This window comes from Beta vulgaris, unplaced genomic scaffold (assembly GCF_026745355.1).
Source record: "Beta vulgaris subsp. vulgaris cultivar EL10 unplaced genomic scaffold, EL10.2 EL10_2_Chr_UnSca1, whole genome shotgun sequence".
NCBI lineage: Eukaryota > Viridiplantae > Streptophyta > Magnoliopsida > Caryophyllales > Amaranthaceae > Beta > Beta vulgaris.
In genome coordinates this window covers 89888-112700 of record NW_026611043.1, presented here as the reverse complement: position 1 = coordinate 112700, position 22813 = coordinate 89888, and the positions used below count along the sequence as shown (strand labels likewise).

Here is a 22813-nt window from a genome sequence, read left to right as displayed (position 1 = left end):
CTATTTTCATATAAAGATTGAATCTTTCAACAATTCAATATAAAGATTCAATCTTTATGCCCTATTTCATATAAACATTGAATCTTTCAACAAGTACAAGGGGATTCGGGTGTTTCGAGACTTGTTATTGATTTTACTATCGACGAACACATCATTTGCTTTATAATTATTTTTTTAGTTGTTGAATGATATAGGGGTCGTAGTATGTTTGTGAGTCTAATTCCCTCAAATCAGGTGTGTGTTTTTTAATTCAACCATTCGAGTGCATTGCATTGAATTTACAAATTGAGGGTTGTGTGGATCCTAATAGAGGTTAATAAAAGATCCTTTAGTTCTCGAGCTAACAACAAAGCCTATTCAATATAAAGATTCAATCTTTATGCCCTATTTCATATAAAGATGAATCTTTCAACAATTCAATATAAAGATTCAATCTTTATGCCCTATTTCATATAAAGATCGAATCTTTCAACAATTCAATATAAAGATATCTTTATGCCATATTTCATATAAAGATCGAATCTTTCAACAAGTACAATGGGATTCAGGTGTTTTGAGACTTGTTATTGATCTTACTAACCACGAACACTTCATTTGCTTTATAATTCTTTTTTTAGTTGTTGAATGATATAGGATTCCTATTATGTTTGTGAGTCTAATTCCCTCAAATTAGGTGTGTATGTGTTTTAATTTAACAATTCGAGTGCATTGCATTGAATCTACAAATTGAGGGTTGTGTCGATCCTAATAGAGGTTAATAAAAGATCCTCTAGTTCTCGAGCTAACAACAAAGCCTATTCAATATAAAGATTCAATCTTTATGCCCTATTTCATATAAAGATTGAATCTTTCAACAATTCAATATAAAGATTCAATCTTTATGCCTTATTTCATATAACGATCAAATCTTTCAACATGTACAAGGGGATTCGGGTGTTTTGAGACTTGTTATGGATTTTACTATCCACGAACACATCATTTGCTTTATATTTCTTTTTTTAGTTGTTGAATGATATAGGGGTCCTATTATGTTTGTGAGTCTAATCCCCTCAAATTAGGTGAGTATGCGTTTTAATTTAACAATTCGAGTGCATTGCATTGAATTTGCAAATTGAGGGTTGTGTGGATCCTAATAGAGGTTAATAAAAGATCCTCTAGTTCTCAAGCTAACTACAATGCCTATTCAATATAAAGATTCAATCTTTATGCCCTATTTCATATAAAGATCGAATCTTTCAACAATTCAATATAAAGATACAATCTTTATGCCATATTTCATATAAAGATCGAATCTTTCAACAAGTACAATGGGATTCAGGTGTTTTGAGACTTGTTATTGATCTTACTAACCACGAACACTTCATTTGCTTTATAATTCTTTTTTTAGTTGTTGAATGATATAGGATTCCTATTATGTTTGTGAGTCTAATTCCCTCAAATTAGGTGTGTATGTGTTTTAATTTAACAATTCGAGTGCATTGCATTGAATCTACAAATTGAGGGTTGTGTCGATCCTAAAAGAGGTTAATAAAAGATCCTCTAGTTCTCGAGCTAACAACAAAGCCTATTCAATATAAAGATTCAATCTTTATGCCCTATTTCATATAAAGATTGAATCTTTCAACAATTCAATATAAAGATTCAATCTTTATGCCTTATTTCATATAACAATCAAATCTTTCAACATGTACAAGGGGATTCGGGTGTTTTGAGACTTGTTATGGATTTTACTATCCACGAACACATCATTTGCTTTATATTTCGTTTTTTAGTTGTTGAATGATATAGGGGTCCTATTATGTTTGTGAGTCTAATTCCCTCAAATTAGGTGAGTATGCGTTTTAATTTAACAATTCGAGTGCATTGCATTGAATTTACAAATTGAGGGTTGTGTGGATCCTAATAGAGGTTAATAAAAGATCCTCTAGTTCTCAAGCTAACAACAAAGCCTATTCAATATAAAGATTCAATCTTTATGCCCTATTTCATATAAAGATCGAATCTTTCAACAATTCAATATAAAGATTCAATCTTTATGCCCTATTTCATATAAAGGTCGAATCTTTCAGCAATTCAATATAAAAATTCAAACTTTATGCCCTATTTCATATAAAGATCGAATCTTTCAACAAGTACAAGGGGATTCGGGTGTTTTGAGACTTTTTATTGATCTTACTAACCAGGAACACTTCATTTGCTTTATAATTCTTTTTTTAGTTGTTGAATGATATAGGGTTCCTATTATGCTTGTGAGTCTAATTCCCTCAAATTACGTGTGTATGTGTTTTAATTTAACAATTCGAGTGCATTGCATTGAATTTACAAATTGAGGGTTGTGTCGATCCTAATAGAGGTTAATAAAAGATCCTCTAGTTGTCGAGCTAACAACAAAGCCTATTCAATATAAAGATTCAATCTTTATGCCCTATTTCATATAAAAATTGAATCTTTCAACAATTCAATATAAAGATTCAATCTTTATGCCCTATTTTATATAAAGATCGAATCTTTCAACAAGTACAAGGGGATTCGGGTGTTTTGAGACTTGTTATTGATTTTACTATCCACGAACACATCATTTGCTTTATAATTCTTTTTTTAGTTGTTGAATGATATAGGGGCCCTATTATGTTTGTGAGTCTAATTCCCTCAAATCAGGTGTGTGTGTTTTAATTCAACAATTCGAGAGCATTGCATTGAATTTACAAATTGAGGGTTGTGTGGATCCTAATAGAGGTTAATGAAAGATCCTCTAGTTCTCGAGTTAACAACAAAGCCTATTCAATATAAAGATTCAATCTTTATGCCCTATTTCATATAAAGATCGAATCTTTCAACAATTCAATATAAAGATTAAATCTTTATGCCCTATTTCATATAAAGATCGAATCTTTCATCAATTCAATATAAAGATTCAATCTTTATGCCCTATTTCATATAAAGATCGAATCTTTCAACAAGTACAAGGGGATTCGGGTGTTTTGAGACTTGTTATTGATCTTACTAACCACGAACACTTCATTTGCTTTACAATTCTTTTTTTAGTTGTTGAATGATATAGGTTTCCTATTATGTTTTTTAGTCTAATTCCCTCAAATTAGGTGTGTATGTGTTTTAATTAAACAATTCGAGAGCATTGCATTGAATTTACAAATTGAGGGTTGTGTCGATCCTAATAGAGGTTAATAAAAGATCCTCTAGTTCTCGAGCTAACAACAAAGCCTATTCAATATAAAGATTCAATCTTTATGCCCTATTTCATATAAAAATTGAATCTTTCAACAATTCAATATAAAGATTCAATCATTATGCCCTATTTCATATAAAGATCGAATCTTTCACCGAGTACAACGGGATTCGGGTGTTTTGAGACTTGTTATGGATTTTACTATCCACGAACACATCATTTGCTTTATAATTCTTTTTTTGGTTGTTGAATGATATAGGGGCTCTATTATGTTTGTGAGTCTAGTTCCCTCAAATCAGGTGTGTGTGTTTTAATTCAACAATTCGAGTGCATTGCATTGAATTTGCAAATTGAGGGTTGTGTGGATCCTAATAGAGGTTAATGAAAGATCCTCTAGTTCTCGAGCTAACAACAAAGCCTATTCAATATATAGATTAAATCTTTATGCCCTATTTCATATAAAGATCGAATCTTTCAACAATCCAATATAAAGATTTAATCTTTATGCCCTATCTCAAATAAAGATCTAATTTTTCAACAATTCAATATAAAGATTCAATCTTTATGCCCTATTTCATATAAAGATCGAATCTTTCAACAAGTACAAGGGGATTCAGGTGTTTTCAAACTTGTTATTGATTTTACTAACCACGAACACATCATTTGCTTTATAATTCTTTTTTTAGTTGTTGAATGATATAGGGGTCCTATTATGTTTGTGAGTCTAATTCTCTCAAATTAAGTGAGTATGCGTTTTAATTTAACAATTCGAGTGCATTGCGTTGAATTTGCAAATTGCGGGTTGTGTGGATCCTAATAGAGGTTAATAAAAGATCCTCTAGTTCTCGAGCTAACAACAAAGCCTATTCATATAAAGATTCAATCTTTATGCCCTATTTCATATAAAGATCGAATCTTTCAACAATTCAATTATAAGATTCAATCTTTATGCCCTATTTCATATAAAGATCGAATCTTTCAGCAATTCAATATAAAGATTCAATCTTTATGCCCTATTTCATATAAAGATCGAATCTTTCAACAAGTACAAGGGGATTCGGGTGTTTTGAGACTTGTTATTGATCTTACTAACCACGAACACTTCATTTGCTTTATAATTCTTTTTTTAGTTGTTGAATGATATAGGGTTCCTATTATGTTTGTGAGTCTAATTCTCTCAAATTAGGTGTGTATGTGTTTTAATTTAACAATTCGAGTGCATTGCATTGAACTTACAAATTGAGGGTTGTGACGATCCTAATAGAGGTTAATAAAAGATCCTCTAGTTCTCGAGCTAACAACAAAGCCTATTCAATATAAAGATTCAATCTTTATGCCCTATTTCATATAAAGATTGAATCTTTCAACAATTCAATATAAAGATTCAATCTTTATGCCTTATTTCATATAAAGATCGAATCTTTCAACAAGTACAAGGGGATTCGGGTGTTTTGGGACTTGTTATTGATTTTACTAACCACGAACACATCATTTGCTTTATAATTCTTTTTTTAGTTGTTGAATGATATAGAGGTCCTATTATGTTTGTGAGTCTAATTCCCTCAAATCAGGTGTGTGTGTTTTAATTCAACAATTCGAGTGCATTGCATTGAATTTACAAATTGAGGGTTGTGTGGATCCTGATAGAGGTTAATGAAAGATCCTCTAGTTCTCGAGCTAACAACAAAGCCTATTCAATATAAAGATTAAATATTTATGCCCTACTTCATATAAAGATCGAATTTTTCAACAATTCAATATAAAGATTCGATCTTTATGCCCTATTTCATATAAAGATCGAATCTTTCAGCAATTCAATATAAAGATTCACTCTTTATGCCCTATTTCATATAAAGATCGAATGTTTCAACAAGTACAAGGGGATTCGGGTGTTTTGAGACTTGTTATTGATCTTACTAACCACGAACAGTTCATTTGCTTTATAATTCTTTTTTTAGTTGTTGAATTATATAGGGTTCCTATTATGTTTGTGAGTCTAATTCCCTCAAATTAGGTGTGTATGTGTTTTAATTTAACAATTCGAGTGCATTGTATTGAATTTACAAATTGAGGGTTGTGTCGATCCTAATAGAGGTTAATAAGAGATCCTCTAGTTGTCGAGCTAACAACAAAGCCTATTCAATATAAAGATTCAATCTTTATGCCCTATTTCATATAAAAATTGAATCTTTCAACAATTCAATATAAAGATTCAATCTTTATGCCCTATTTTATATAAAGATCGAATCTTTCAACAAGTACAAGGGGATTCGGGTGTTTTGAGACTTGTTATTGATTTTACTATCCACGAACACATCATTTGCTTTATAATTCTTTTTTTAGTTGTTGAATGATATAGGGGCTGTTGTATGCGTGGTTATCAAACAAGGCATACAATGTTCATTCACATAAAATCATAGACAAGCCTCGAATTGCAATGAAGTTCAATTTGACAATTGAGCACTTTAACCAATCCAAAGATAAGTCACACCACTTTGAATCAATTAAAGATCCTAAGATCACCACTTAATGTGCCAAATTAAGCTAGCATAGGAAGATTTCAATAGTTTCCAATCCAAGAAACGAAAGAAAACATAAGTCTAGGTTCACGGTTTTTCAGTCATAAAATCTGTCCTCTTTCATTCATCTTCATTGCTTTATATAGCAATGTATCAATTACAACTGAAAGTTTTCTTACATTTAATAAAATAGAAAACTAAATAAAGAAAATAAACACACTAACACACGTTTTACTTGGCTAATACAACCACCTAGGAAAACCGGGTTTCCTAGTAACTAACTCCTATATTCATGGCGCCTATCTTCATGATTGTTGCACGTCTTTGGGAGGTAGTTATGGATGCGTGATGGACTTGTTCAAAGCACACGTCCAACCTTCTCTTCTTCACGTTCTTCTTAAGTTGAATAGCCACTACTTGCACTCATAATTTCGGACATAAACACACAAAAGAAAACACACATACTAAGCAGCAAAGTAAGCTAAATATACTGGAAATAAACTAAGGTACATAAGCTTAGTGAAATAACTTAAGTAACTATACTAACAAGGGACTCTTGTGATGAATCAATGCTAGTAATAATCGGATGATGAATAGTGCTATGAATGAGCTCGCCCACTAAACAAATGAGCTTGGAATCTTTCTCTATGATAAGTGTAGAAGCCACGCCATCATCCTCCCCTTCTTGAAAAGAGTTTGACCTCAAACTTGGAATAGATGCTTCATATTCGTAGAAAGGACTTAGATCACTTACATTAAAGGTTGCGGAGACACCATATTCACCTGGAAGCTCGACCTTGTAGGCATTATTATTGATCTTCTCAAGGACCTTGAATGGACCATCACTTCTAGGGCTGATCTTAGAACGTCTCTTGGAAGGAAAGCGTTCCTTGCGCAAATGAATCCACACCAAATCCCCTGGATTAAACTGGACATCTTTCTTCTTCTTATCCATTCGAAGCTTGAGTGTCTCATTAGCTTTAATGATCCTTGCTCGAACCATTTCATGCAACTTCTTAATCTCTTGTGCGCGTTCATGGGCTACTTGACTAAATTTATTGTGGATAGGTATAGGAGATAGATCAAGAGGGGTACAAGGATTTATGCCATAGACAATTTCAAAAGGGCTCATACCCGTGACTTTGTGAGGGACCCTATTATAGGCAAATTCAGCATGGGGCAACATATCTTCCCATTGGCGAGGACTCTTGGTGGCTAATGCTCGAAGTAAGGTGCCTAAAGTGCGGTTGGTTACTTTGGTTTGGCCGTCTGTTTGAGGGTGGCTTGAGGTGCTGAATTTGAGCTTAGTTCCCATTTTCTTCCACAATGTTAACCAAAAGTGGCTCAAGAATTTTGTGTCCCTATCACTCACCATACTTCGAGGGATTCCATGGAGGCGCACCACTTCTTTGAAGTACAATAGAGCCGTTTGCACCGCATCATGAGTAGTGTGACTAGGGATGAAATGTGCCATCTTAGAAAAACGGTCTACCACTATGATGGCATCCTTGTGATGTTGAGTTCTTGGTAGTCCCGTAATGAAGTCGAGGCTTATGTCTTCCCAAGGGGCTTGAGGTGTTGGTAGGGGCATATAAAGGCCTTGGGGTAGAGTGTGTCCCTTAGCCCTTTGACACACGAGGCATCTCTTCACAATATACTCCACATCACGCATGAGCTTGGGCCAATAGAAATAGTCACTCACCAATGTTGTGGTCTTCTCAATACCAAAATGGCCTGCTAACCCTCCTTCATGAAACTCCTTAATGAGTGTTTCACGCACACTATGTCTTGGCACACACAAGCGGTTCTTCTTGAAAAGGAACTCATCAAAGATATGGTAGTCTCCTTGAGCATGGACTTGACACTTCTCCCATAACTCACCAAAATCAGGATCATCTTTATAGCCTTCCTTCAAAACTTCAAGGCCAATGACACGTCCCTTTAGAGAGCCTAGCAAAGCATACTTCCTTGATAGGGCGTCAGCTCCTTTGTTCATTTTTCCAGATTTATGTTTGATTACAAAGTGGAAAGCTTGCATAGTTTCAACCCACTTGGCGTGCCTTGGCTGGAGCTTTTGTTGGCTTTGTAAGTACTTGAGAGCTTCATGGTCAGAATGAAGGATAAACTCTTTGGCTATTAGATAATGGCGCCAATGTTCAAGAGATCTCACAAGGGCATAGAATTCCTTGTCATAGGTAGAGTATTTGCGCTTTGCTTCATTGAGTTTCTCACTAAAATAGGCTATAGGGCGCCCATTTTGTGATAACACAGCCCCAATGCCTACTCCGGAGGCATCACATTCAATCTCAAAAACTTCTTCAAAGTTAGGAAGGGCTAAGACAGGAGCCGTAGTGAGCCTTCTCTTGACCTCCTCAAAGGCCTCTTGGGCTTGATCATTCCATTGAAATTGTTTTAGCTTGGTTAGCTCGGTAATTGGTGCAATGAGTGAGCTAAAGTCTCGAACAAACCTCCTATAAAAGGAAGCCAAACCATGGAAGCTTCTCACTTGATAGATGGAACTAGGAACTGCCTAATCTCGTATTGCTTGCACCTTCTTTTCATCTACCTCAATACCTGCATGAGAAACTACAAATCCAAGGAAAGTTACTTGGTTAGAAAAGAATTGGCACTTCTCCAGGTTGCCATAAAGTTTCTCTCCCTCCAATACTTCGAAGACTTGTTTTAGATGCTCCACATGCTCCATTTCAGTGTGGCTATAAACCAAGATATCATCAAAGTATACAACTACAAAGCGCCCCAAGAAGGGCTTCAATGTTTGATTCATTAGGCGCATGAAAGTGCTAGGGGCATTTGATAGTCCAAATGGCATGACTAGCCATTCATATAAGCCCTCCTTTGTCTTGAAGGCTGTTTTCCATTCATCCCCTTCATGTATACGAATTTGATGGTATCCACTCCTTAGGTCTATCTTCGAAAAGATCTTAGCACCATGTAGGTCATCCAATAAATCATTTAACCTAGGTATAGGGAAACGATATTTGATTGTAATCTTGTTGATAGCCCTACTATCCACACACATACGCCACTCTCCATTCTTCTTTGGTACAAGTAAAGTGGGAACAGCACAAGGACTCAAGGATTCTCGGATCATCCCTTTAGACAACAACTCTTCTACTTGCCTCCTAATCTCCTCAGTTTCTTTAGGATTAGTTCTATAGGCTGGCTTGTTAGGAAGACTAGCACCTGGGATGAGGTCAATTTTATGTTGTATGTCACGTTTTGGTGGAAGGCCAGGAGGTATTTGTGAAGGGAAAACTTGAGCATATTGGTCAAGTAGGGGAATGAGGAGAGGGTGTTTGGGTTCTTGTGGTGTTGGTGGATCATCAAAGCCACTCAATATCAACTCCTTGAAAGAGTCATATTCTTGATGAGCAGATTTCATCAAGGTAGTGAGAGATAGTGTTTTCTTGGTTGGGGAACTTAGGTTGTCGGATGATTTAGGAATGAGGGGGGTGAGGGTGATTCGTTTGTGATTCTTTGTGAAGGAGTAGGTGTTCTTGTAGCCATCATGACTCACTCTTCTATCAAACATCCATGGTCTACCTAGAAGTACATGGCAAGCATCCATGGGAATAACATCACACCATAATTCCTCTTCATAAGTTCGACCAATGCTAAAGGAAAGAAGGACACGAGAGGTTACATGTAGGCCTTTGCCTTGATTAAGCCATTGAAAAATGTAGGGTGAGGGGTGAGGTTTAGTTGTTAGGTTCAGTTTGGTTACAAGGGTTTGAGAGGCAACATTTGTGCAACTACCACCATCAATAATCAAAGAACATACCTTCCCTTCAATGGTGCAGCGTGTATGGAATATAGCCTCTCGTTGTAGTTGATCCTCATGGATGGGGAGACTACTAAGGCTTCGCCTAACCACCAAACACTCTCCTTCATCTGGTCCAACAATCCTTCCTTCTTCATACTCCTCTCCAGACTCCTCCTCATCTCCTTGTTCTTCATACTCAACCTCCAAAGCTTCATACTCCGCAAGACTCACAACCTTCTTGTTGGGACACTCGCTGGCTATATGACCCAACCCTTGACATCTATAACATCTTCTTGGTGCTTTGTTTAGGGATAAAGGGGTGTCGGTTTTTTGATTAGTCTTAGGGGTAGATGTAGTAGGTGGGGTAGGCTTTTGAATAGTAGAGTTTGGTTTAGTGTAGGGTGTAGGTTTAGTAAAAGAGCGTGAGGGCTCCCATTTTCCTTTGCCTTTAGTCTTTTGTTGGCGTTCCACCTTGTGAGCCAACAACACTAATTCTTCTAGGGTAGAGTAGGTATGAAGCTCCACAACATTAGCAACTTGAGGCTCCAAGCCTCCAAGGAACCGCACCAAAGTTTGTGGCTCATCCTCTCGCACATCACACTTCATTAAGTATGATTCAAACTCTCGAGCATAATCTTCCACACTACTACTCCCTTGGTGTAAATGGTGAAACTTAGCAAAGTTTTCTTGAACATAATACGTAGGTAGGAACTTCTGCTTGAGAAGCTTTCTCATCTTCTCCCAAGTCCTCACCTTCTCCTTACCCATCCGTTCTCTCTTAGTGCACACACTCGCCCACCAAGTAGAAGCATACTTGCGCAACTTCAAAGCCACCAACTTGACTCTCTTCTCTTCAGGTACTTGCTTATAGTCAAAAACTCGCTCCACTGTTCGTAGCCACTCAATAAAACCATCAGCATCAAGCCTCCCATCATAATCTGGGATATCCACTTTAATATCACTCGAGTGGTTTTGATTATGGTTCCTTCTTTGGAAGGCGCCAGGTTGCTCAAAGTTAAAGGGGTGGGGATCGTTCTCGTCTTCTGGCATTTCTTGATCTCCTCTATTGAGCCTCAACCTCAAGGAGAGTTGCCTCACTTGGTCTTGTAATAGTGCCATGCGCGCTGTAGACTCGCGCTTCTCAGCCTCCACTCTTTGAAGGAACTCACGCCAATTCTCAGGGCCCTCATTGGAAGTAGTCATGGTTAGGGTGGTTGGTTAGTGTTTGGGGGGGTGTGTATGGGTAGTATATAGGTCCGGAATTGCTGTAGCTCTGATACCAAGATGTTGTATGCGTGGTTATCAAACAAGGCATACAATGTTCATTCACATAAAATCATAGACAAGCCTCGAATTGCAATGAAGTTCAATTCGACACTTGAGCACTTTAACCAATCCAAAGATAAGTCACGCCACTTTGAATCAATTAAAGATCCTAAGATCACCACTTAATGTGCCAAATTAAGCTAGCATAGGAAGATTTCAATAGTTTCCAATCCAAGAAACGAAAGAAAACATAAGTATAGGTTCACGGTTTTTCAGTCATAAAATATGTCCTCTTTCATTCATCTTCATTGCTTTATTGATGTGGATGCAAAGGCATTGGTTAACCATGAACCTATTGACTTGACCATGGAGACTTTAGGGTTTCAAATCAAGAACAAGAACCAAGTCTTGGCTTGTGTGCTAACATGGAAGCTAGAAGAGGAATCCTAATCTAATTAGGATTAGCATAGGCGTGTGGAAAGGAGGTAAAGAAGAATCCTAATCTAATTAGGATTAGCATTGGCGTGTGGAAGGGAAGTGAAGAGGAGTCCTACTCTAATTAGGATTACTCCTTGCTTGCTACATAGAATCCTAGTAGAAATAGGATTGCTATGTTTATCTTTATTGTTTTATAATTAAGTAGTAAAGTTGTTAAAAAGATAAACATATGACTTGTACATGTTATCTTTAGGAGTCTAATTAGGAGTCTAAATAAGAGTAGGAGTAGGATAACTTCTTTATGTTTTCCTAGTTGAAGTAGAATAGCTTGTACCCTATATATAGGGGCCGAAATCTTTCAATAAACTTAGAGTATTTTTAGAGTTATTTCTTTCTTCTTGATTGTGTGCTTAGTTGCTTACAATTGAAACCATTAATTATTCTTCAGGAGTGTTGAATACTTAGTGTTAAACATCTTAAATTCAGGAGTGTTTTTAAGAGTGTTTAGAGTCTTTATTCAAGTTTCAGGAGTGATCTTGGATAAATTCATATCTTGGTTCGAGTGATTGGAGTTCATATTTTGATTATTAGCTTTCAAAGTTCAAAGTTGCTGGACATTTTGGAGTTCAAAAGACCCTTGATACACTCCAAGAAAACTTCTATTGGCCACATATGGTTAAAGATGTTCACTTAGTAGTTACTCATTGTGCTACTTGTCATAAGTCTAAGAGTACATTCCATAAAGGTCTCTATACACCTTTTACCTGTGCCTAATCAACCATGGGATAGTGTGAGCATGGATTTTATAGTGGGATTGCCTAGAACTCAAAGAGGGAAAGATGCTATTATGGTGGTAGTAGATCGTTTCTCTAAGATGGCTCACTTTGTTCCTATGCATAAAACTGATGATGCATCACATGTAGCTGATTTATACTTTAGAGAGATCATCAAACTGCATGGCATTCCAAGGAGTATTGTTTCTGATAGGGATTCTAAATTCCTAAGTCATTTTGGAGGTGCTTATGGCGCATGCTAGGGACTAAGTTACTCTTTAGTACAAGTCATCATCCTCAAACAGATGGCCAAACTGAGGTAACTAATCGAACTTTGGGGACTTTGCTAAGGGGGTTGGTGAGTAAGACTCAAAAGGATTGGGATATCAAGCTTGCTCATGCTGAATTTGCTTATAATAGGGCACATTCTTCTACTACTTCTCATTCACCATTTGAGGTAGTGTATGGTATTAATCCTTTACTTCCTATTGATTTTGTTGCATTACCTAAACATGAGATACATATGGATGCAAAGAAGAGATTGGAAGCATTCAACAAAACTTGTGAGCAAGTTAAAACAAGGATTGAAAAAATGAACATCCAATACAAGACTAGAGCAAACAAGGGGCGCAAACAACCTAGCTTCAAGGTTGGTGATCTTGTATGGATACACTTAAGGAAAGAAAGGTTTCCTAGCAAAAGGAAAAACAAGCTTATGCCTCGAGCTGATGGACCATTTGAGGTGGTTGGAGTCATTGGAGATAGTGCTTACAAGATTGATTTACCAGATGAATATGGAAGTGTAAGTGCTACTTTCAATGTGGGTGATCTATCTCCTTACTATGATGATGAGAATTTAGGGCAAATTCTTTTGTGGAGGGGGAGAATGATGTGGATGCAAAGGCATTGGTTAACCATGAGCCTATTGACTTGACCATGGAGACTTTAGGGTTCCAATCAAGAACAAAACCAAGTCTAGCTTTGTGCTAACATGGAAGCTAGAAGAGGAATCCTAATCTAATTAGGATTAGCATAGGCGTGTGGAAAGGAGGAAAGAAGAATCCTAATCTAATTAGGATTAGCATTGGCGTGTGGAAGGGAAGTGAAGAGGAGTCCTACTCTAATTAGGATTACTCCTTGCTTGCTACATAGAATCCTAGTAGAAATAGGATTGCTATGTTTATCTTTATTGTTTTATAATTAAGTAGTAAAGTTGTTAAAAAGATAAACATGTGACTTGTACATGTTATCTTTAGGAGTCTAATTAGGAGTCTATAGAGTAGGAGTAGGATAACTTCTTTATGTTTTCCTAGTTGAAGTAGAATAGCTTGTACCCTATATATAGGGGCCGAAATCTTTCAATAAACTTAGAGTATTTTTAGAGTTATTTCTTTCTTCTTGATTGTGTGCTTAGTTGCTTACAATTGAAACCATTAATTATTCTTCAGGAGTGTTGAATACTTAGTGTTAAACATCTTAAATTCAGGAGTGTTTTTAAGAGTGTTTAGAGTCTTTATTCAAGTTTCAGGAGTGATCTTGGATAAATTCATATCTTGGTTCGAGTGATTGGAGTTCATATTTTGATTATTAGCTTTAAAAGTTCAATAATCACATCATTTATATAGCAATGTATCAATTACAACTGAAAGTTTTCTTACATTTAATAAAATAGAAAACTAAATAAAGAAAATAAACACACTAACACACGTTTTACTTGGCTAATACAACCACCTAGGAAAACCGGGTTTCCTAGTAACTAACTCCTATATTCATGCGCCTATCTTCATGATTGTTGCACGTCTTTGGGAGGTAGTTATGGATGCATGATGGACTTGTTCAAAGCACACGTCCAACCTTCTCTTCTTCACGTTCTTCTTAAGTTGAATAGCCACTACTTGCACTCATAATTTCGGACATAAACACACAAAAAAAATACACATACTAAGCAGCTAAGTAAGCTAAATAAACTGGAAATAAACTAAGGTACATAAGCTTAGTGAAATAACTTAATTAACTATACTAACAAGGGACTCTTGTGATGAATCAATGCTAGTAATAATCGGATGATGAATAGTGCTATGAATGAGCTCGCCCACAAAACAAATGAGCTTGGAATCTTTCTCTATGATAAGTGTAGATGCCACGCCATCAGGGGCCCTATTATGTTTGTGAGTCTAATTCCCTCAAATCAGGTGTGTGTGTTTAATTCAACAGTTCGAGTGCATTGCATTGAATTTACAAATTGAGGGTTGTGTGGATCCTAATAGAGGTTAATGAAAGATCCTCTAGTATCGAGCTAACAACAAAGCCTATTCAATATAAAGATTCAATCTTTTGCCCTATTTCATATAAAGATCGAATCTTTCAACAATTCAATATAGATTAAATCTTTATGCCCTATTTCATATAAAGATCGAATCTTTCATCAATTCAATATAAAGATTCAATCTTTATGCCCTATTTCATATAAAGATCGAATCTTTCAACAAGTACAAGAGATTCGGGTGTTTTGAGACTTGTTATTGATCTTACTAACCACGAACACTTCATTTGCTTATAATTCTTTTTTTAGTTGTTGAATGATATAGGGTTCCTATTATGTTTGTGAGTCTAATTCCCTCAAATTAGGTGTGTATGTGTTTTAATTTAACAATTCGAGAGCATTGCATTGAATTTACAAATTGAGGGTTGTGTCGATCCAATAGAGGTTAATAAAAGATCCTCTAGTTCTCGAGCTAACAACAAAGCCTATTCAATATAAAGATTCAATCTTTATGCCCTATTTCATATAAAATTGAATCTTTCAACAATTCAATATAAAGATTCATCTTTATGCCCTATTTCATATAAAGATCGAATCTTTCAACAAGTACAAGGGGATTCGGGTGTTTTGAGACTTGTTATGATTTACTATCCACGAACACATCATTTGCTTTATAATTCTTTTTTAGTTGTTGAATGATATAGGGGCCATTATGTTTGTGAGTCTAATTCCCTCAAATCAGGTGTGTGTGTTTTAATTCAACAATTCGAGTGCATTGCATTGAATTTACAAATTGAGGGTTGTGTGGATCCTAATAGAGGTTAATGAAAAGATCCTCTAGTTCTAGCTAACAACAAAGCCTATTCAATATAAAGATTAATCTTTATGCCCTATTTCATATAAAGATCGAATCTTTCAACAATTCAATATAAAGATTAATCTTTATGCCCATTTCATAATAAAGATCAATTTTTCAACAATTCAATATAAAGATTCAATCTTTATGCCCTATTTCATATAAAGATCGAATCTTTCAACAAGTACAAGGGATTCGGGTGTTTTGAGACTTGTTATTGATCTTACTAACCACGAACACTTCATTTGCTTTATAATTCTTTTTTTAGTTGTTGAATGATATAGGGTTCCTATTATGTTTGTGAGTCTAATTCCCTCAAATTAGGTGTGTATGTGTTTTAATTTAACAATTCGAGTGCATTGCATTGAATTACAAATTGAGGGTTGTGCGATCCTAATAGAGGTTAATAAAAGATCCTCTAGTTCTCGAGCTAACAACAAAGCCTATTCAATATAAAGATTCAATCTTTATGCCCTATTTCATATAAAGATTGAATCTTTCAACAATTCAATATAAAGATTCAATCTTTATGCCCTTATTTCATATAAAGATCGAATCTTTCAACAAGTACAAGGGGATTCGGGTGTTTTGAGACTTGTTATGGATTTACTATCCACGAACAATATCATTTGCTTTATAATTCTTTTTTTAGTTGTTGAATGATATAGGGGTCCCATTATGTTTGTGAGTCTAATTCCCTCAAATCAGGTGTGTGTGTTTTAATTTAAATATTCGAGTGCATTGCATTGAATTTACAAATTGAGGGTTCTGTGGATCCTAATTAAAAGATCCTCTAGTTGCTGAGCTAACAACAAAGCCTATTCAATATAAAGATTCAATCTTTATGCCCTAATTCATATAAAGATCGAATCTTTCACCAAGTACAAGCGGATTCAGGTGTTTTGAGACTTGTTATGGATATCCACGGACACATCATTTGCTTTTGAAACGAAATGGGAGAGTATCAAGATTATTAAAGATGGCTAACATGATCATTCTTATTCTAGATGTAGTATCACCTATTCTACCTAAGAAGATCCGTTGGATATGGGTTATATCTTGGTTTAGGATCAAGTGTTACAAGTTTGGTTAAAGTACTAATCTCAATTACAACAAAGGAGAAACTCATGGTTTAAAGATTAGTGCTAATGTGATCATGCTAAGCACAAAGGAGGAGAAGCTAAGTAAAGAAGCAAGTAGCTGCCCAAGGGTGTTGGTGAGGTGTGTGCTTGAGGTGCTTATGTTTAATTAGTGTTAGTTTGTCCTAAACGCTTTACTTTCACTAATTGTATTAGTTAATTACTTAGCTCCAAAATCAGTTTGCTTGTAACGTTTGTTGTAAACAAGTTGTAGTATTGTTTTGCTTAGTTTAGGTTGTATGAGGGACGTGCAACAAGTGATGCAGCAAGCTTCTAGCTCACTCATGAAGGAGCTTAAAACCACTTGCAACAAAGGAGCCAATCACAAGCTTTCCTTCCTAGCTAGGAAAGCTCCTTATTTGCTTAAGCTCTTTGTAGGCGCCACATCTAATGTATTTGGGCAGCCAAATGATGAGTCCTTTGCAAGTTGAAACTATCTCCATGTGAAGGAAAGTTCTCATTGGTTTCCTTCTCTTAAAGCACGTACCAAGCTTGGATGGAGCACCCTAGTCTTAGGTGTGCTGATTTCAGCTACTTAGAAGTTAGTTTATAGTATTTCAGCTTTGTTTAGTCTCTTTAGTGTATTAGACTTAGTTTCTTTTGTAGTAAGACTTGTAAGCTATGTACTATATATATGTAACTTGGAACATGAATGAAAATCAGAGATTTGAAGTTGCAAACAAGCTTAGAAAAACCGTTGTGTTTAAAGACTAAAAACCGAGTGTTTTTTGTTCTACTTTGCACGAATTACTTGGAGTAAAACTACAAGTGTTCAATCCAATTAACAAGATTTGAGAGTGATTCAACTTATTTTGTTAATTAAAACCCTTAATCTAAGAAGAGAGTGGAGATTCACTTCCTAGATTAAAACCGACTCTTAGTTAAGGTTGAGAGTGGAGATTCACTTCCTTAGCTAAAACCGAATTAGAAGCTTAAAGAGGAGTCTTTTAGCTTATAGTTCATACTATCCTAAACACCATTCTTCATTGAGTTGTGTTTATCAAACAATTCTTTTAGTTTTAAGAGCTTTTCTTTCTACTAAAAGTCTATATCCATTGTTCGTTCGTTTTCCGCCGCATAGTGTTATTGGTTCTTCTAAACACACACATGTTAGGAGTTCAATTTCACATCAGCTTTATAATTCTTTTTTTAGTTGTTGAATGATATAGGGGCCCTATTATGTTTGTGAGTCTAATTCCCTCAAATCAGGTGTGTGTGTTTTAATTCAACAATTCGAGTGCATTGCATTGAATTTACAAATTGAGGGTTGTGTGGATCCTGATAGAGGTTAATGAAAGATCCTCTAGTTCTCGAGCTAACAACAAAGCCTATTCAATATAAGGATTAAATCTTTATGCCCTATTTCATATAAAGATCGAATCTTTCAACAATTCAATATAAAGATTCAATCTTTATGCCCTATTTCATATAAAAATTGAATCTTTCAACAATTCAATATAAAGATTCAATCTTTATGCCCTATTTCATATAAAGATCGAATCTTTAACAAGTACAACGGGATTTGGGTGTTTTGAGACTTGTTATGGATTTTACTATCCACGAACATATTATTTGCTTTATAATTCTTTTTTAAGTTGTTGAATGATATAGGGGCCCTATTATGTTTGTGAGTCTAGTTCCCCAAATCAGGTGTGTGTGTTTTAATTCAACAATTCGAGTGCATTGCATTGAATTTACAAATTGAGGGTTGTGTGGATCCTAATAGAGGTTAATGAAAGATCCTCTAGTTTCGAGCTAACAACAAAGCCTATTCAATATAAGATTAAATCTTTATGCCCTATTTCATAAAAGATCGAATCTTTCAACAATTCAATATTAAAGATTTAATATTTATGCCCTATTTCAAAATAAAGATCTAATTTTTCAACAATTCAATATAAAGATTCAATCTTTATGCCCTATTTCATATAAAGATCGAATCTTTCAACAAGTACAAGGGGATTCAGGTGTTTTCAGACTTGTTATTGATTTTTCTAACCACGAACACATCATTTGCTTTATAATTCTTTTTTTAGTTGTTGAATGATATAGGGCCCTATTATGTTTGTGAGTCTAATTCCCTCAATCAGGTGTGTGTGTTTTAATTCAACAATTCGAGTGCATTGCATTGAATTTACAAAATAGAGGGTTGTGTGGATCCTAATAGAGGTTAATGAAAGATCCTCTAGTTATCGAGCTAACAACAAAGCCTATTCAATATAAAGATTCAATCTTTATGCCCTATTTCATATAAAGATCGAATATTTCAACAATTCAATATAAAGATTCAATCTTTATGCCCTATTTCATATAAAGATCGAATCTTTCAGCAATTCAATATAAAGATTCAATCTTTATGCCCTATTTCATATAAAGATCGAATCTTTCAACAAGTACAAGGGGATTCGGGTGTTTTGAGACTTGTTGTTGATCTTACTAACCACGAACACTTCATCTGCTTTATAATTCTTTTTTTAGTTGTTGAATGATATAGGGTTCCTATTATGTTTGTGAGTCTAATTCCCTCAAATTTAGGTGTGTATGTGTTTTAATTTAACAATTCGAGTGCATTGCATTGAACTTACAAATTGAGGGTTGTGACGATCCTAATAGAGGTTAATAAAAGATCCTCTAGTTCTCGAGCTAACAACAAAGCCTATTCAATATAAAAATTCAATCTTTATGCCCTATTTCATATAAAGATTGAATCTTTCAACAATTCAATATAAAGATTCTATCTTTATGCCTTATTTCATATAAAGATCGAATCTTTCAACAAGTACAAGGGGATTCGGATGTTTTGAGACTTGTTATGGATTTCACTATCCACGAACACATTATTTGCTTTATAATTCTTTTTTTAGTTGTTGAATGATATAGGGCCCTATTATGTTTGTGAGTCTAATTCCCTCAAATCAGGTTTGTGTGTTTTAATTCAACAATTCGAGTGCATTGCATTGAATTTACAAATTGAGGGTTGTGTGGATCCTGATAGAGGTTAATGAAAGATCCTCTAGTTCTCGAGCTAACAAAAAAGCTTATTCAATATAAAGATTCAATCTTTATGCCCTATTTCATATAAAGATCGAATTTTTCAACAATTCAATATAAAGATTCGATCTTTATGCCCTATTTCATATAAAGATCGAATCTTTCAACAAGTACAAGGGGATTCGGGTTTTTGAGACTTGTTATTGATTTTTACTAACCACGAACACATCATTTGCTTTATAATTTTTTTTTAGTTGTTGAATGATATAGGGGTCCTATCATGTTTGTGAGTCTAATGGATCCCTTAAATTAGGTGTGTATGCGTTTTAATTTAACAATTCGAGTGCATTGCATTTAATTTACAAATTGAGGGTTGTGTCGATCCTAATAGAGGTTAATAAAAGATCCTCTAGTTCTCGAGCTAACAACAAAGCCTATTCAATATAAAGATTAAATCTTTATGCCGTATTTCATATAAAGATCGAATCTTTCAACAATTCAATATAAAGATTCAATCTTTATGCCCTATTTCATATAAAGATCGAATCTTTCAGCAATTCAATATAAAGATTCAATCTTTATGCCCTATTTTATATAAAGATCGAATCTTTCAACAAGTACAAGCGGATTCAGGTGTTTTGAGACTTGTTATGGATTTTACTATCTACGGACACATCATTTGCTTTATAATTCTTTTTTTAGTTGTTGAATGATATAGGGGCCCTATTATGTTTGTGAGTCTAATTTCCTCAAATCAGGTGTGTGTGTTTTAATTCAACAATTCGAGTGCATTGCATTGAATTTACAAATTGAGGGTTGTGTGGATCCTGATAGAGGTTAATGAAAGATCCTCTAGTTCTCGAGCTAACAACAAAGCCTATTCAATATAAAGATTAAATTTTATGCCCTATTTCATATAAAGATCGAATCTTTCAACAATTCGATATGAAGATTTAATCTTTATGCCCTATTTCAAATAAAGATCTAATTTTTCAACAATTCAATATAAAGATTCAATCTTTATGCCCTATTTCATATAAAGATCGAATCTTTCAACAAGTACAAGGGGATTCGGGTTTTTCAGACTTGTTATTGATTTTACTAACCACGAACACATCATTTGCTTTAAAATTCTTTTTTTAGTTGTTGAATGATATAGGGCCCTATTATGTTTGTGAGTCTAATTCCCTCAAATCAGGTGTGTGTGTTTTAATTCAACAATTCGAGTGCATTGCATTGAATTTACAAATTGAGGGTTGTGTGGATCCTAATAGAGGTTAATGAAAGATCCTCTAGTTATCGAGCTAACAACAAAGCCTATTCAATATAAAGATTCAATCTTTATGCCCTATTTTATATAAAGATCGAATCTTTCAACAATTCAATATAAAGATTGAATCTTCATGCCCTATTTCATATAAAGATCGAATCTTTCAGCGATTCAATATAAAGATTCAATCTTTATGCCCTATTTTATATAAAGATCGAATCTTTCAACAAGTACAAGCGGATTCAGGTGTTTTGAGACCTGTTATGGATTTTACAATCCACGGACACATCATTTGCTTTATAATTCTTTTTTTAGTTGTTGAATGATATAGGGGCCCTATTATGTTTGTGAGTCTAATTCCCTCAAATCGGTGTGTGTGTTTTAATTCAACAATTCGAGTGCATTGCATTGAATTTACAAATTGAGGGTTGTGTGGATCCTGATAGAGGTTAATGAAAGATCCTCTAGTTCTCGAGCTAACAACAAAGCCTATTCAATATAAAGGTTAAATCTTTATGCCCTATTTCATATAAAGATCGAATCTTTCAACAATTCAATATAAAGATTTAATCTTTATGCCCTATTTCAAATAAAGATCTAATTTTTCAACAATTCAATATAAAGATTCAATCTTTATGCCCTATTTCATATAAAGATCGAATCTTTCAACAAGTACAAGGGGATTCAGGTGTTTTCAGACTTGTTATTGATTTTACTAACCACGAACACATCATTTGCTTTATAATTCTTTTTTTAGTTGTTGAATGATATAGGGGCCCTATTATGTTTGTGAGTCTAATTCTGTCAAATCAGGTGTGTGTGTTTTAATTCAACAATTCGAGTGCATTGCATTGAATTTACAAATTGAGGGTTGTGTGGATCCTAATAGAGGTTAATGAAAGATCCTCTAGTTATCGAGCTAACAACAAAGCCTATTCAATATAAAGATTCAATCTTTATGCCCTATTTCATATAAAGATCGAATCTTTCAACAATTCAATATAAAGATTCAATCTTTATGCCTTATTTCATATAAAGATCGAATCTTTCAGCGATTCAATATAAAGATTCAATCTTTATGCCCTATTTTATATAAAGATCGAATCTTTCAACTAGTACAAGCGGATTCAGGTGTTTTGAGACTTGTTATGGATTTTACTATCCACGGACACATCATTTGCTTTATAATTCTTTTTTTAGTTGTTGAATGATATAGGGGCCCTATTATGTTTGTGAGTCTAATTCCCTCAAATCAGGTGTGTGTGTTTTAATTCAACAATTCGAGTGCATTGCATTGAACTTACAAATCGAGGGTTGTGACGACCCTAATAGAGGTTAATGAAAGATCCTCTAGTTCTCGAGCTAACAACAAAGCCTATTCAATATAAAGATTAAATCTTTATGCCCTATTTCCTATAAAGATCGAATCTTTCAACAATTCAATATAAAGATTTAATCTTTATGCCCTATTTCAAATAAAGATCTAATTTTTCAACAATTCAATATAAAGATTCAATCTTTATACCCTATTTTATATAAAGATCGAATCTTTCAACAAGTACAAGGTGATTCAGGTGTTTTCAGACTTGTTATTGATTTTACTAACCACGAACACATCATTTGCTTTATAATTCTTTTTTAGTTGTTGAATGATATAGGGGCCCTATTATGTTTGTGAGTCTAATTCCCTCAAATCAGGTGTGTGTGTTTTAATTCAACAATTCGAGTGCATTGCATTGAATTTACAAATTGAGGGTTGTGTGGATCCTGATAGAAATTAATGAAAGATCCTCTAGTTCTCGAGCTAACAACAAAGCCTATTCAATATAAAGATTCAATCTTTATGCCCTATTTCATATAAAGATCGAATCTTTCAACAATTCAATATAAAGATTCAATCTTTATGCCCTATTTCATATAAAGATCGAATCTTCAGCAATTCAATATAAAGATTCAATCTTTATGCCCTATTTCATATAAAGATCGAATCTTTCAACAAGTACAAGGGGATTCGGGTGTGATACATATTGATTAAGCATTCAAGAGCATTCAAAGAAAGAAACAAGAACAAAGAAAGAGAACATAAAAGTTGTTACAAACCGGTTCAATTAGATTGAACAACCACCACTTTCACTACCCAAATACCACCAATCTAAGATCAAGTTATAACAATAAGCTTCTAACTTGCATCACTTTGAGTTTCATTCACCAATTCAACGATTAAGTGAAAGAATTAAGCAAAGATTTGATAATGGTCGAAACTGACCGGAAAGAACAATAAGCACACAGCTTAGTGTTTTGAGCATAAAACTCTCAATTTTCATTCA

The 22813-nt window shown here is 34.5% G+C and overlaps 1 pseudogene; it reads right to left on the bottom strand.

Moving 5' to 3' along the window:
* Positions 1–6235: 6235 nt before the first annotated feature.
* On the bottom strand, positions 6236–10693 carry LOC130590265 (uncharacterized; annotated as a pseudogene).
* Between the last annotated feature and the right edge of the window lie 12120 nt (positions 10694–22813).